The sequence below is a fragment of the Bombus vosnesenskii genome, unplaced genomic scaffold (assembly GCF_011952255.1).
Source record: "Bombus vosnesenskii isolate JDL3184/JDL3185 unplaced genomic scaffold, Bvos_JDL3184-5_v1.1 scf7180000013352, whole genome shotgun sequence".
NCBI classification, from domain to species: Eukaryota; Metazoa; Arthropoda; class Insecta; order Hymenoptera; family Apidae; genus Bombus; species Bombus vosnesenskii.
In genome coordinates this window covers 2,762,421-2,777,288 of record NW_022882988.1, presented here as the reverse complement: position 1 = coordinate 2,777,288, position 14,868 = coordinate 2,762,421, and the positions used below count along the sequence as shown (strand labels likewise).

At 39.3% G+C, this 14,868-nt stretch overlaps 1 protein-coding gene across 15 annotated transcripts in view; it reads right to left on the bottom strand.

Annotated features, from left to right (window-relative positions):
- LOC117236891 (casein kinase I) overlaps positions 1-14,868 on the bottom strand; it is a 58,688-nt gene that overhangs the window by 24,115 nt on the left and 19,705 nt on the right. Inside the window, exon 1 of one of the 15 annotated variants that reach the window (XM_033500278.1) lies at positions 2,638-2,742. The exons of the other annotated variants lie outside the window; for them this stretch is intronic. The gene's annotated coding sequence lies outside the window, so the exon portion shown is untranslated. Of the gene's footprint in view, positions 1-2,637; positions 2,743-14,868 lie in introns of those variants that run through there. 15 annotated transcript variants of the gene reach the window in all.

Here is a 14,868-nt window from a genome sequence, read left to right as displayed (position 1 = left end):
TATTCGGATGTCGCCACTGTTGGCGGTATTTGAAATTTATTTTCCAAATCGATCGGTACGGTAAATATTCATTAAGTCAAAGTCGCATCGACTAGTCGGCTGCGCCATCAGAAAAATATGTCGACCGCGAAGGGTTAAATCTTGGTCGAATTTTGTCGAGTATGTTGTTAAAAAAAAGAGTATTTTTCCCCCTTTCGTTCTGTACGATTTTGAGGCAAATATCTACGCGATACAGGAGTTCGCGAAATGAATTCACACAGATGACCATCGACCGTGAAACACTGCGATGCTTTCATTTCGAGTTCCGTAGAGTAAGACACAGTCGACGTGTTTTCCTTTTGCAAATTTCAGAGCAAGATATCCTGTGACAGTCTAATTATTTTGGGGCTATAGGTTGGTTATTAGGTCGGGTAAAAAATTTTCTCGTTCATTTTAGAGAACTTCGGATCCAATTTTCGCGGAAGCGAAACTTCATTAAGCAAATGGAGGGCTTGTAAGAAAACGAGCCACGTTACATCTTTTGGCTTCTTTCGTAATATCATTTAGTCATCGTTTTGTTAAAAAACGAGACTCGCAACATGGAGGAATCGATAATACAAAAAATGATCGGTATTTTGACTTATTCGTAAATATGTACTCGGGAATTACGTAATACTCGTGAATTGACACAAGAAATTCTCGCGTTTCGCTTGTTATCAGCTATCGACAACGATACGCGTACATGTGTGATATAAGTATGTACTCTCTTGAAAAATAATTGAAGTTGAGAAAGCCTGGCGCAACGCAACGATGCGTACCAAGTTCGTTTCAAGGTGCCAACAAGTTCTCCCTTTGACATTACATCCCCTAAGAAACTAACACGATTTCATTCGTCGGTTTTTTTTTAACTAAAGAAAAATTAACAAGACCTCGGGTTGACCCAATAACATTCGAATCCTCCCACTAACGTTATTCAGCATTGCAGAAAAAGGTCATTCGAAGGAAAAGTATAGGAGATCTACGAGTATTTCATTTATTTAATAAAGTTATCTGTAATTTATTTTACAAGCTTACGTCGCCTGACAAAGGGATTTATCACTATTTTCGAGTAGAATTAAAAGAAAGGCTTCCCCACGAACTCGATAGTTTAGAGGGAAAAATCCTAAACAGTTCGATTGCAAATCTATCGTACAATTGAACTTTGCTTCATTGTGTTACGAACAGTTAGCGGTAAAAAAAAAAAAAAAAAAACAAATATCCCGCGACTATTCTATTCGTTACTAGGAAAAACTCGATACGAGTGAAACGAGCAGTCTTCCGTCAAATTTGTGACGAATGTTAATCCAATTTCGAGCGAACGTCACTGTTGAACGATTAACGCGGTATGTGTTTAATCGAATTCGCGATTAGGTGCATGGATACTTCTATTGAAAATAGCTTCGTTCGATTGTTTCAAATTCAATTAACGTATATATACGTCATTACATAGTTGACTGCGATAATTCGTGGAATCACGTGAAATTAATTTTCGTCGTTCAAACTATTCAAAGTATCATATATTGAAAAAGTGTATGCTGGATTTTCTTGAAATATTAAAATGACAGAAAATAACGTGATATTTTATTTATGAGACAAATTAACATGAATAATTTAAAGAAGGCGCGTTAGCTAGGACATTTTAATTAAAGAGTATCGTATAGCACTGTGTCATCATCAAACGTAACGCCTGTTGGCAACTAGCAAAGGTTATTCAAAGTAATAGCACGAAAACCAATTCGTAAATTGATTCATTGCAAAGTTAACGTCGACTGATAAAATAATACCGGCGCGTCTATGCACAAAATAATTAAAAATCGTTTATTCACCTCAGATCTCAAATGCCGAGCGTTCGATGGAAAGAGCTACTCGCAATCGCCAATATGCGTAAATATATCCGCTATTATACTTATTTCCTGACAATTGAGTGAAAGCGAAACTGTTTACTAACTATGAACAACTCGATTCGTAAAATAATTAAAAATTATCTACTCACAGAACGCAGATACTGCAACTAAAAAGTCTTAACAACGGCCTATACTCCACAATCGATATACAAAATACAATCGTTTGATTTCTCAATGTTTCTCAAACATCAGCTACGAAACAAAAACTGTCTGCACATGGTAGCAGCGGGCCTGCGCGTTTCCATAGTTCGTTGCACGAAGCGGGAGAAAATCGGTTCCTAGAATCTATCTCACAACGACGACGCCAAGACTACGCGAACGAAAGGAGGAATTTCGAAAGTGTGGCAGCCGACGAAGGACCTTGAGGATCCCTCGTCGAGGATCCCTTCGACCGTTACCAGGGACAGCTGTCTGCGAGCAATGCCGCGAACCAGCATAAAGTGCGGCTTGGCCGACGATTCACGACGCGGATGGTAACAAATGAACGAAAGAACCGACGACAGAGAGCAAGGAGGAAGGAGAGAGAAGGTGGAAAGCCGCGCAGGTGTCACGATCGAGACGAGTCTCCGGTGCACGTTGTAGCCTGGCTTGCACTTTGTGCGTTGCACATTTCCCCTTCTCTCTCTTCTATATTCTCTCTTTCTTTCTCTTTCTCTTTACCTCAGTGGTCTTTTTCACTGTATCGCGTTGTCTTGTTTTAGACGCCATTCCCTACCTTCTAGCGTTTCTTCCTACACCACATGAAGCCCCGTTCACACGGTACCTCGACCTCCAGGCTTCCTAGGCTGCATCCTCCCGAACCAATTGCCACCGGGTCAGGGATGAAAAGAACGTTCCCCGAGTTTAAATCCCCTAAGGATTCTACAGTTTGATTTTCCGAGTTTTCCTGGATATAAACGTCTGAAGTAAAAATGATATTTAATACTGTTTTTGTGTTGTTGGATGGCAAGGACTATCAGCGTGAAGACAGAAAGATCTAATAATAGAATGCACGAATGGCAAACACAAAGCGAAGATAGTCGCTAGAGACTAGATTTTGTTGCAGAAGCGTCTAAAGTTTGATAACTGGAATTGATATATAAGTTATTCGGGAATTAAACTCATCAACTTTGTTTTATGGAACGCTCGTTAACTTTACTGCCAATGTACACGAGTAGTGTTTACCGTTTGGATAGAAATAGCCTTTGTTATAACTGGAGTATAGATTTCTATGCATTTATGGGAAATTCGAAGATGCAGAAAAATGCATAGAGCGCAAACAATACACAGGAATATGTAAAGTAACCAAAGTACGTAAAACGAATCGCTTCTCAGGTCCTGCTCTTTCAATATCATTTTCATACAATTTGCCTAAATATTTACATTTTCTAGATAGAAGCTCGTTCGTTTATCCCACCAGTCGTATAGAATATCTAGCAATTCTGACTATAGTCACTCACAGGCCACAGGATGTGATCTTAGAAAGGAAACTGGCAATCATTGGACGACGGGACACCGAACGAGCTCTCATACCGAAAAATATGCCAGAACACGTGTTGGCGAAGCCCCAGAACATCTTCGAACCGAATCCTTAGGATATTGTAGTTCAATGCGCCTCGAATGCGTCACGATATGTTGCGCGTGAAAAGTTTCTCGGACGCGAGTTGCCGGTCGTGAAACAGGTAGAAATTCACGATCTTCATTGAGCATCGAGTGAAAAACGTCCTGACGTTTTCCGCGAATAACGGGCTCGGCAGTTCGCGCGGAAGCTGTTTCTGTCGCGACGTGAATTCGAATGATCTGACTGTCCTCGTGCAAATCTGGAATGCGCAATAACGCTGGAGACGACGTTAGCTATCCGTGACGGAAACGAATTCCAGCCGAATCGCGCAGCGAATCATCGCGAACCGAAGCGCCGAATGGAAAAGCACCGAGACGATAATAAAATTTCATTAGGGATATCGCGCTGATAGGATCTAAGCATCGATATGCCAGTACGCGGTAATGATCTTAAAATTTTGTTTAACGTCATCTTGTCCTAATCGCGTTTTGCATCAAGCTAACAAGATCTGCGGAGCTGAGTAAAGACTTTTTGCTCGATATAATCTCATTGATGACGAAGCACTTGCTAGAGTGTCTCTTTATGACTATATGACAAATTCGGACTGATGACTTGTAGGATGGATTGTTCAAAGACTAATAAATTGAGAAGGAATCGTGAAAAACAGAAGATTTGCAAGGGTTTTGTCGTTTAAATTTTAATTTAATTTAATTTATATTAGAGAAGCGCGGCGAAAACAGACTGTGGCCTATGCCAATCGAAATAAGTTAAGACAATCGAATTACAAATTAGCTTGATGAAGGCAGTACCCGGTTTAAATAGAAACGAATTTAATTCGATGACCGAAACCATGCAAGTCGTTAGGTTAACTAATTTAGTAGAAAGTTGCGAGACTTTATCCCGCTAAGCAGATATCTATAGATAATACCATGGCGCGATAATTGAAATGGTCTGATGCAAGTTACGCGCAGATTCTGAGTTGAAACAGAGGGATACATAATCGCGTACGAGGCCATTACAAAGATCAAAATACAAAGCGCGCTTTGTGAAACGCGCTCCTAGATAGTATGGAATCACTAACACGTGGCCGGTTAATTAAACCGATCCAATTAGCAATAGTAGTAACTTGTTTATACTAAGGCAATTAGTCGTTGATATCACGTATCCAACTATATTTTATCACGAGACGAGACGAACGAGAACGAGAGACGAACAACACGACGGAATTGCAGACATGTAATTTCCACTTAATCCAACGAGAAGGGGGAAAAAGCAATCTTCGTTTCGTGTTAATTGATATCGAAACTGAGTAACGAACCTGTCGGTTGATGAAGTTCGTCGTTCAGTCCGCAGCAGTTAAGAAGAAACAACGTTCATCGGTTACATATCGAACGAAAACGTCCAACTACCGAGCTTTCATCCCCAAGTTTTAGTTGAAACGTAATTTACCCACTAAATTTCCGCGCAACCCTAAACTAAATCCGCAACGAAACTCGTCAAAGTCTCTAGCTATCAATGCACAATGGATAACTAACTAAATTTCCTAACATCCACGTATCGTGATAGAGAAAGGGACAGCCGATATTTCTTTCCCCTAACGTACAAGATACTACACGATCAACGAGATTATGCTTAACTACGGATGATGCACCCTACGAGATCGAGTTCGTCGTTAATGCACATGGGGCGGACCCGAGGTGCTAATTAAGCCCAATCTGTGCCCATTCTGCCGATACTACTACGGTGAACGACGTGTCAGTTTAATGTTTGGCGCCATCCAGGCTGATGTACTATCACGGAATCTACGTTCCTGGTTCTACAAATTTACAATTGAGTCGAATCAGTTGAGTTAAATTATAAACGCAGCAAGGGGGATTTCAAGATCAAAGCTAAATAGAGGTCGGATCAACGTTAGATCAAGGTTAAATTGAAACTAAATAGAAGCAACAAAGGAGGCATAAACCTAGAGGAAACTATTTTTTTCTAACCACTACCTTCGATTTTCTTTGTATTACATAGTTTACTGAGATGATTATTGAAAATAATCAAGTTAAATTTTATTACTAAACCCAGCATACTTATACATTTATGGCAAATTTAAACGTATAGAAATGAACAAAATGCAGAGATATTTAAAATAAGACATATACATATAGACATTAGGTATAACATATCAAAATATGAATCTGTAACAATATACGCAATGTATTTATTACCATGCAACCTGTCTTTGTTAAATCGAAACCATTACGTATCAATATCGTGATCGTGTTACTTGATCAAAAGTTATCTTGATCAAAAGGCAGATAAATCAAAATGAAAATACGCGATTGAAGGTAATAAAGATATATAAAAATGAACATAAAAAATAGACGTATTATTTGCGATATCATGCTCGTTTCGGTCGAAAAACGCGAAGAGCATAAAAGTTTCAATCGGTCTGTGTCGTCAAAACGATAATCGATGTCTGAAAGATGGGAAATATACATACGTGGAAACATGTATCGCAGCATAATCTAAACCACAAAACGAACGCCTCAATGAATACAGCATTACTTTAATTATTCGTTGCATCAACAAAGCCTGCAACCTGAGGGCTCGACGATACACGAGGGCTTCTCGAGGTTCGATTTATCGATCTTCCATGGCCTCTTTTAACGTTCAAAAGTCAATTTCAATGTCGCGATGTGACGTTGCTGGGACGATGCGACAGAGCCTATCCACGAATTTTTTTTGTCGAACGAAATGGGTAGTAATTATGAAATGTCGAGACTTTAAAGGAGGAACCAGTGTGTAATTAAATTCGAGATAATTACATTTTTCAAATTTATGATCAGACAATGAATAATCAAGAAGAAAAGTTTCAGCGTTTCACAATTCTGTGGCAATAACGAGACCTATATTCTCATTTTTCATGCCTTTTTCCCTTCTCTCTTCTCCCTGATACGTTTCAAGAAAATATGCTTGGAAAACATACGGAAGCGCAATGTTAAAACATCTCAGATATTCCAGCGGTTTCCGTTGGTAACTGTATTAATTGAAACGCGTATTTTAATGATGCTGTTATTGTCGGTCGACACGAGCGAAGATAAAAGACGACAAACTGGAAAGAGGAGGTGCGTTATCGATTTACCTTCTCCCCTTTTTCTTTACGGTCACTCTTTGCATCGCAAGCCTTTGATCTACACCACGGATCTGCGCTAGCTTGACGTAATTAATGAGAATAATGGTGGAGTAGAGAGGTGCAAGTATAGTTCCGTGTCCAGTTCGAATAATGATTAGCAATTACAAAGTAGAGCTACTTCCGGTTAAGATACTATCGGAACGTCATATCGAAGAACAATCGTCTCAAAATTGTCGAGAAACTTCAAAGAGTACCAAAACGAATGCTTCCGACAGTTAAAAAAATTCTACTCGATCTAAACTGATCCGGACGACGAATCCAGACGAAACACGTCTACAGTAACGTGAATGTAACAGCGAACAGGAATAAAAACGCGAGCGACTCGACCTGGATATAGACTCAAGTGTGAAACACACTCCTCTATAAATGGCTAATGAAACAGTTAATTAAAAAAGACGGAACGTCTGACCACGATTTAACGGCTATCTTCTTCCTCCTACACCAAACGTAGCTTAATGTCTAGCAACACGGAAAGTTGCCGCCGCTAAATGAAAACTCGGAAGCGAGTAGAAAATATATCGTTTCATCGAGACTATTAGCGCTTAAGCAGGAAAAAAGTCCTTCTGAAAACGCGGTCGCGAACTCGCTGCTTTTTTACGTGCAGATAATAAAAAAAATCGCTGCTATCTCCGCAACTTATCAACGAGTAACGAATCGACCCGCAAACAAATTTTCAGTCGTGACGTAAAATCACGGTGATCGCGTATAACTTGGTCGTCAGTTCATTCCATCAATATAATCCCGATCGTCCATTGTCCTACTCTCTTTCGATCTCTCTTCTATTCTTTATTTTTATTATCATTATTATCGTTGTTGTTTTCACTGATTTTCCTTTTTTTATTCGTTTTCACCGTTGATATAACGGAAGCAACAGGTTCGACACTACGAACTGCGGCGTAAACTGCACCGACGACAGAAATACGCTTTTTCAAGGGGGAGGGGGCCGGTAGGTTCGCGTCGGTTCGCAACGCGCGCGCCACACGGAGCCGAGAATGTAGGCCAGAGTGCGGAGGTAATTTCGAAAATATTAAATCAGACCGGCCAGTTGCCAGGCAATCGGCGCGGGACGGTCAGACGATCGACCGCCGTAGACATAGGTTTAGACGTAGGATGTGTGAATGTAGGTCAGGGTACCAGCACGTGCAGCCGGCCCGCGAACAAGCAAAAGAATACACGTCATAAATGGGAAGTTCGTTCACGAGAGCCACTTTCGGCCCACCTCCTGCCGCCTTCTCACCACCCTCAGCTGCCCTCGAGTGTTTTCCCTTCGACCTCGGAGAATTTCGCGGTGCCGTCCGCGTCGAAACCTTGATGAAATTCACGCTTCATTTCAAGGACCTCACCGACAGCGCTCTTGGATTGCAAAACTAATCCCACCCTTGCGGGAACAACAGGGATCGATAATACCTAGCGGCACAGGGATAAAACGTAATTCGACGTTTCGATCAACCAACAGCTTGTTTTGTTACTAGGGAGAGCTGTACGTGTGTTTAAGTCTATCCCAAAATCTCTCCTCTCCTAGCTATCCTGCTCGATAAAGGCTGACGTGTATCCGGAAGGGTTCCCCAGGGGTCTGACTGTTGCGAATTCTCAACTAGGTGACGATCAATCAGGTTGCGACTGATCGGCTAATATCGCGAACTTGTGAACGCTATTAACGCTCAAGGTGCAGGTAGATTAAGGATACCGAATAATGTTATGTTTAGTTGATTTATTTGCACATTGTAGCATACACAAGGAATATGACGGTCCGATGAAGACTCTTTGAAGGCTGGTTAAAGAAGCCGCGCCTGGTCCTTATACGCTAACTCTCCGTTCCGGGGTTGTTCTTTTCACCATGGTTTTTATGGGGGTGGGAAACTATTCCTTCCAATCTTGTAATTGTGTACCCTCATGGCCGCGTCCCCTCTAGTGTTGCTGATTGATACCAAATGTTTACTTCAGAGTGGGATCATCGTGTACTGAGGCTGCTAATTACCCTCTCGATGAGATCCGCATCGTAAAGTTTACAATTTACGAGGTAGGAAATTCGGATTTTCCCAAAAAAGTCAGATGAGCTGTCCGTATCATACACTGACGACATATTAACAACTTTATTTAAGTATTTTCAGAAATCGTAGGTGGTTAAGGTGTTTGGGTATTTTAAGAACATAATACTGCCGAAGAAATTAATTGCCATTGAAGACTTGATCGATAAATTGTTCAACAAAAATGGAGCATATTGTACGAAGTACTTTATTAGGGTCTTCTCAACGAAGAGAACTTTCAATACTAAACATCAAACTTACAAAGGCAATAGAAGAATATTTTAATAATAAAAATGAAGAACCTTTTCCAGATAGGCGGAAGATAATTATAAGCAGAAATGGATATTGTATCGATATTTAATTGAAATTGCAGTTACAAAACGGTCGATCTCTTTCTTTTTAAAAGATAATAGCAAAAGAATCTTTCGAATAACCCAATAATTTATGCTCGATGAAACGTAAAGGGCAAGAAAGGTGACGTTAAAATACGAGGTAACTGTGGCCACGCAGTTTAACAGAAATTGCAAATTGTAGATCCGCGTAAATCTATTCGTTTACGAGTAATTGAAAAGGGTCTGCGAGATTAAGAAATACGACTCTATGATTATTATACCGATTAACGACATATACTCCTGGTAACCTACAATATTATTTTTCTCATAAATTTCAGGAAGGAAGGTTTAGATGTCGTTAGAAAGAAAATTTGAAGCTACCACGATTATACTTAAATGTCAGACGCTGCTGCAATCCAGGCGCCACGTTCAATTATCAAATGAAATTACCAACCCAGCGTAAACCTTTTTAACGAGTAATCTTCTTTCGTCAACTCTTTCCTCGTACAATCTACGACCAAGGCTAATTCAAATATCTCGAACTTCATAATTGGCAATTTTCTCTGGAAAAAGTTATAACCGATTTCCTATCTCTGTTTTCATTTATATTTCGGATTTTACACTAACAACTGTAAATCGCAAGGACAACCATAAATCAGCAGATCTAATATCGCGGATACAGTGGCTGACGAAAATATTACAATTGATCAACGAGGCTTCTTTTAGCCTCGGTTAAAAATCGAATCGTTTGGGTCATTGTCCTCGATAGCTTATTCGCAGACGGAAATCGGTTCAGATAAAATTAACAGCGAACCAATACGTCGTTTCCCGATCGAATATGCTAAGAAAGTTTCTTAACGTCAACGTGATCGACATACAACTCCAAAATAACAGCGTAATTCACGATGGAACGGTTATCGATCGTTCGGTAATTTTTCTTCTTAAACTTCCCGTGATAATGTTGCTAGGTCACAGCCATTACTCTAAATAAAAATATATGCTAAAAACATAGCGTTCGATGGAATAATCGATGCGCCTACAGGATTTTCACCTTTCCTCGACTCTGGGCCAGTTAAATTTTCATAAACTTCACCGAAGAGCTAGAAACACGATTGTTCTCAGTATCTTCGACTCGCAATGTGGAATACATACATCTTTCAAAAGCCAGTATTGAATTCCACAGGGCTTAAGATCCTGTTAGACGATCGTATTTGTTACTCGACCATCGTCGGATTGGCATGCCAGCGAAACGCCTTCGTGGTAATGTAACCTTCGAATGTACGTGAATCAAATTTCGAAGGGACCTGTATCTGCTTTTTCATCTTCGTCGTTGTAACCAAGACGAATTGAAATTTCTCCCATCGATTCATCTTCCTAGCTTAGCAACTGTTAGATCGTCACTCGTAGGTACATATAAAACGTAGCTATTGAATTTGACTGATTAAATTTTGCCACGTCGTTGATTATCAGGCCGATTTAAGAATAAAAGTAAAAATACATACGAATAAAAGATGAAAGAAAAAGAAGAAATTTGCTATACGTAACATATTGAATGTTAAGAAGATTTACGATCAAAAATAAGAAGAAATATCAAAACCTCGTTGAAAGACATCGTGAAGAATTTCGAATGAGGAAAGTGATGTAAATGTTGCTGGAAATATAAATTCAGCAAAGTTTAAAGGCGTCGTCTATTTCAGCCAGACAACCTTTCGATGTATGAATTATTCTGAAAGAAACTGTGAACAAGGAAATGATAACGGCTGCGTTCTATAAATTTTGAATTCTAGAACTGATAATCCTTAGAAATCTCGAACAATGAAGCTGCAGACGTGTACTGAATCATGAGCAAGCTCCTTTGATTAAATACAATATTCTCTGAACAAGCTACATACAGTCAAAGTCTTATCTAAGAAAACGACGTTTCGTATTCGACATTCACCTCGATCTACCAACAATCAGATGTCGTTTACGCGATCTGAATTATTCCGGTTATGAATGTTGTAAGAATTCGATTTTTCAATTTGAAAATCCAAAAACGATACGTAGTCGATGTGGACGATCGCGTTGCACGGAAACAAAATCGTCATTCCCTTTCTAACAGGCGGTTCACTTCGTTAAGTTAAATTGTCCACGGGACGAATTTAAGCGGTGTTTTTTCTCAGATACTTTTAATTATGTTTACGATGGAACGGCAGTGACGCTAATTAAATGCAGATTGATAAGACGAATGGATATTCGAATAACAGGATGAGATCCAATTAGAGAGAAGTCTCCAGGCCGTTCAATTGCACGTGAATCTGCGAGAAGCAACTCTTATTCGACGATAGCTAATGTTTGACGTTATAATATCATCTGACGTATTAAATTAACAGCAATTATTAGCCACGAAACAATTGCTTCAAGCTACACGTTTCCACGTTAATTGAACCGAGGTTCATCACGTTCACCTTTTATCAACCATCGATAAATTTCCCTTTTTCTTTTTCGATGTCGAAACGATGAACTTTAAGCCGTCAAGGTTTAATGTTGCGTTAACGCAATATTTCATTCTTTAAATTTCGTAATTATAGAAATTTTCACTTAAGGGATGCGCCAGTTAGCAAGTTAACAGCGCGAGCAATTATAGAGAATTACAGGAGAATTTTTATTCGCGAAAACATACCAGAGAACGTACGGGAAAGCGGATTATACGGACACTTATGATACTTCACATTTTTCCTTGGTCGACAAAGCGTAGCGTGATGCTAGCACGAAAAATATCTTTCTCGTGTTGACATTTTGATCTCGAATGCACGGTGCGCGCAGGGCCGACCCTCTTTCTCGAGATAAAATTTCAGTGGAAGAACCAGCTCTTGCAACAAACGTTAGGTTCGTGAAGTGGCTCTCGATGTTACGTTTTAGGGAATAAAAATGTTGTACGTTTTCATCGTTTTAACTTGTCGCGTGTAACAAAGAAAAATACGAGGGAAGGAGAAACGAAGGCAAGATAAAGGTAAAAATAAATAATACAGACAGTCGGATTTTATTTCGTCGAAATACTTAGGTAACCGAAGTAATAAAATTAGGAGAAACGAGGCAGAAGGAAATTGTATAAAGTTTCCTGTACGCGCCCTTAATAAATTTCCATGAAAATTAGTTTCTAAGTGGCGAAGGAAACTTGGCCGTGTTCAACTGACCCTGTTAGAGGCGAAGGCAATGAGGTACAATGAGAAAGAAGGTGCTAAAAAGAAACCCGGTTTTATTCGGTCCAACATTATTAGTTCCCGGAAGAAAAACAATAGGAAAGAAAAAATGAATTTTAGAATCTTAACGAGGTACGGATAGATGGTCGAGTTCGTTCCACTCGAAAGTGAGAGAAGAAAAAAAAAACGGTTCGACGTTGATGAATTTAACGACCGAACGATACAGCGAAAGTAAGAGCAGAGAAAACGGAGGATTTTCAGGATGGAGAATTAACAAAAGAGAAAGTATAAGGTAGATATTAATTCCATAGACTTCTAACTGCTGCTATAATCTAATCGGAAGGAAGTGATCAACGTGTCCTCGTTTTCTAGATACGTACACTTTTTTCCACTTCCTGTATTTCTATCTTGTCTATCGAAACTAAAACTCGAATAAAACCAAACGAATCACAGTCTAGAGTTCACGTATTATCGATCCCCGAACAAGACTCGTAGAATGGCAATTGTTCTGCAAGAAGATTCCAACATTTCCAACGGAATTTAGCTGCCGAGACATTTGCTCGAGTAATAAGGCGAGATACAGAGAGTACCGGGAAATGAGACACAGCGTGAAAAGCGTCGAAGCGAAAACGCCGCCAGTTGAAAGGAAAATAAAATTCAACGTCGTTGTTCGTAAACAGCGAGGTAGCCGAGAAACGACAGAAATCCGTCGAACTCGTGAAAATTAGAACACCGACAACGAGATCGTAAACACAATAGCATGCTTGACCTTACGCTAGAACCGTACGCTGCGTCTTTCTAACGAAGTTCTTGACCTCGATGGACCTTCAAGAATCGATACAAGTAGAATTTGCATTGAATTTGAAAAAGAAGAAGATAAGACGATCTATAGTTAAATCCTAGCGACTTGCAAATGACTGATACGATATTGTAATGTGTACGTATTTTGCGTTAGCCAAGGACATATGCAATTTCTCTGTCCATCGAATTCGAACCACTTAAAACTTTCAATGGTTTCCATTTTTATGATAATATTGAGAAGCATAAGCGGATTTTACTAACAAAGTTTATCTTTCCATTCTTTCTCCTCGTTTCGCCTCTCATATCCATCCACGATATTTCGTATGCGCTACTTTCATATCCTCGTTATTTTACTAAATGTTCTGAATTTTAGTCTCGAAATCGGCTAACGAGATGATCAAGGATAAACAGATTCGAGACGCTTTCAATAACATTCGAGTACTAATTATAGAAATACGGAGATATGATGTACGTGGTGATCATTTCTACTAGTATTATATAATATCTAATATCTAATAATAATTTGGATAACCAAGGACAATTTGCAATTCATGTAAAATAATATAGCGTGTTATAATCGGAGGAGCAATATTTCTGTGATTCTAATTCGATAATCGGAAACTGTATAAGCTCCGATGGCCATGGAAACGATCGAATATCGTTTATTTAGTTTAATTCGATTGGATATACGGTGGATTGAAGAATTTAATAATAGCAAAGGGGATCGCGCTATCGTCGAGTCATCGACGGCTTCTTCGCATTTCACCAAGGATTCTACTTCCATGACATTAATCGAAGGTCACGAGATGCGTACAACATGCCTGAATCAACGAAAGGTAAAGTTTACATCGCGTACACCGGTCTGTATATCCTCGTCTCACATTAAGCATCAGCTGGATAGTGTAAACTACTCGTAACGACCTGTGTACAGGACGTTCCAGTGACTCTGTCACCAACCAGCTGTGCTCGCCTCTATTCATAATACAAGCGTCCATTTCTTCTTCTCTTTTTTTTTTCCAATTCCATTGTTCGACGACGCGTGCCTCGACATATGTATGTATTATGATTCGTTTGTATACAGATTTTAAAGCTTTCTTGATCCGTGTAAACCGTATTCGAAGCTATACGCGGATCAATCGCTGCAACAGCGTTGGGGTTACAAAGATCGATGGAACATGAACGAGAAAAATTTGAAGAAATATTCGCAGACTCGTCGAATGAAACGAAGTTCCAACGAAAAAATTTATATTAATTTAGTAGGCTCTAATTAATAGACTCTTCGCAAATACGATACTACGTAGATATTTCTAAATACATACTTGTGATTCTAAAGTCATATTCATAAAATCTTCCATTCTAGCTAAGGATTGAAACTCTCGTCCCATTTAACCTTTTCGTGGGCGCAGCATTTTTTTGTGAAAAAGCAAAAATTTCAACGCAATGCATATTAAGTAGAATATATTTTTATTTCACTAAGATAAACCGTTCTATGACTTGCACCATCCGCGTTGAGAATATTTTATGAAACTAATTTGTAATATAAATTAAACTTTACTTAGATAAAATTCGATAGATAACAATAAATTTACGTTTTTAATCTAATCTTTCTCTCTTATGGCTACCTATACATGTATATGGGCACACTCTAGAAATAGGAATATATTTCCACGTTAATTAACAGGAGGCATAATTCCCACCACCTATGAAGGGGCTAAAATTCACCCTGTCGTATTTGTTTTGCATATCGTCTGTATTCTACTATACCAAAATTGCACGAACATTTCCTTCACGCAATTATCCCTGCAGAAGTTTATCGCTCGAACCCGGAACTATGAATAGCCCTTTACACCGTGATAAAGTTCGAAACACAAGCGCTACCA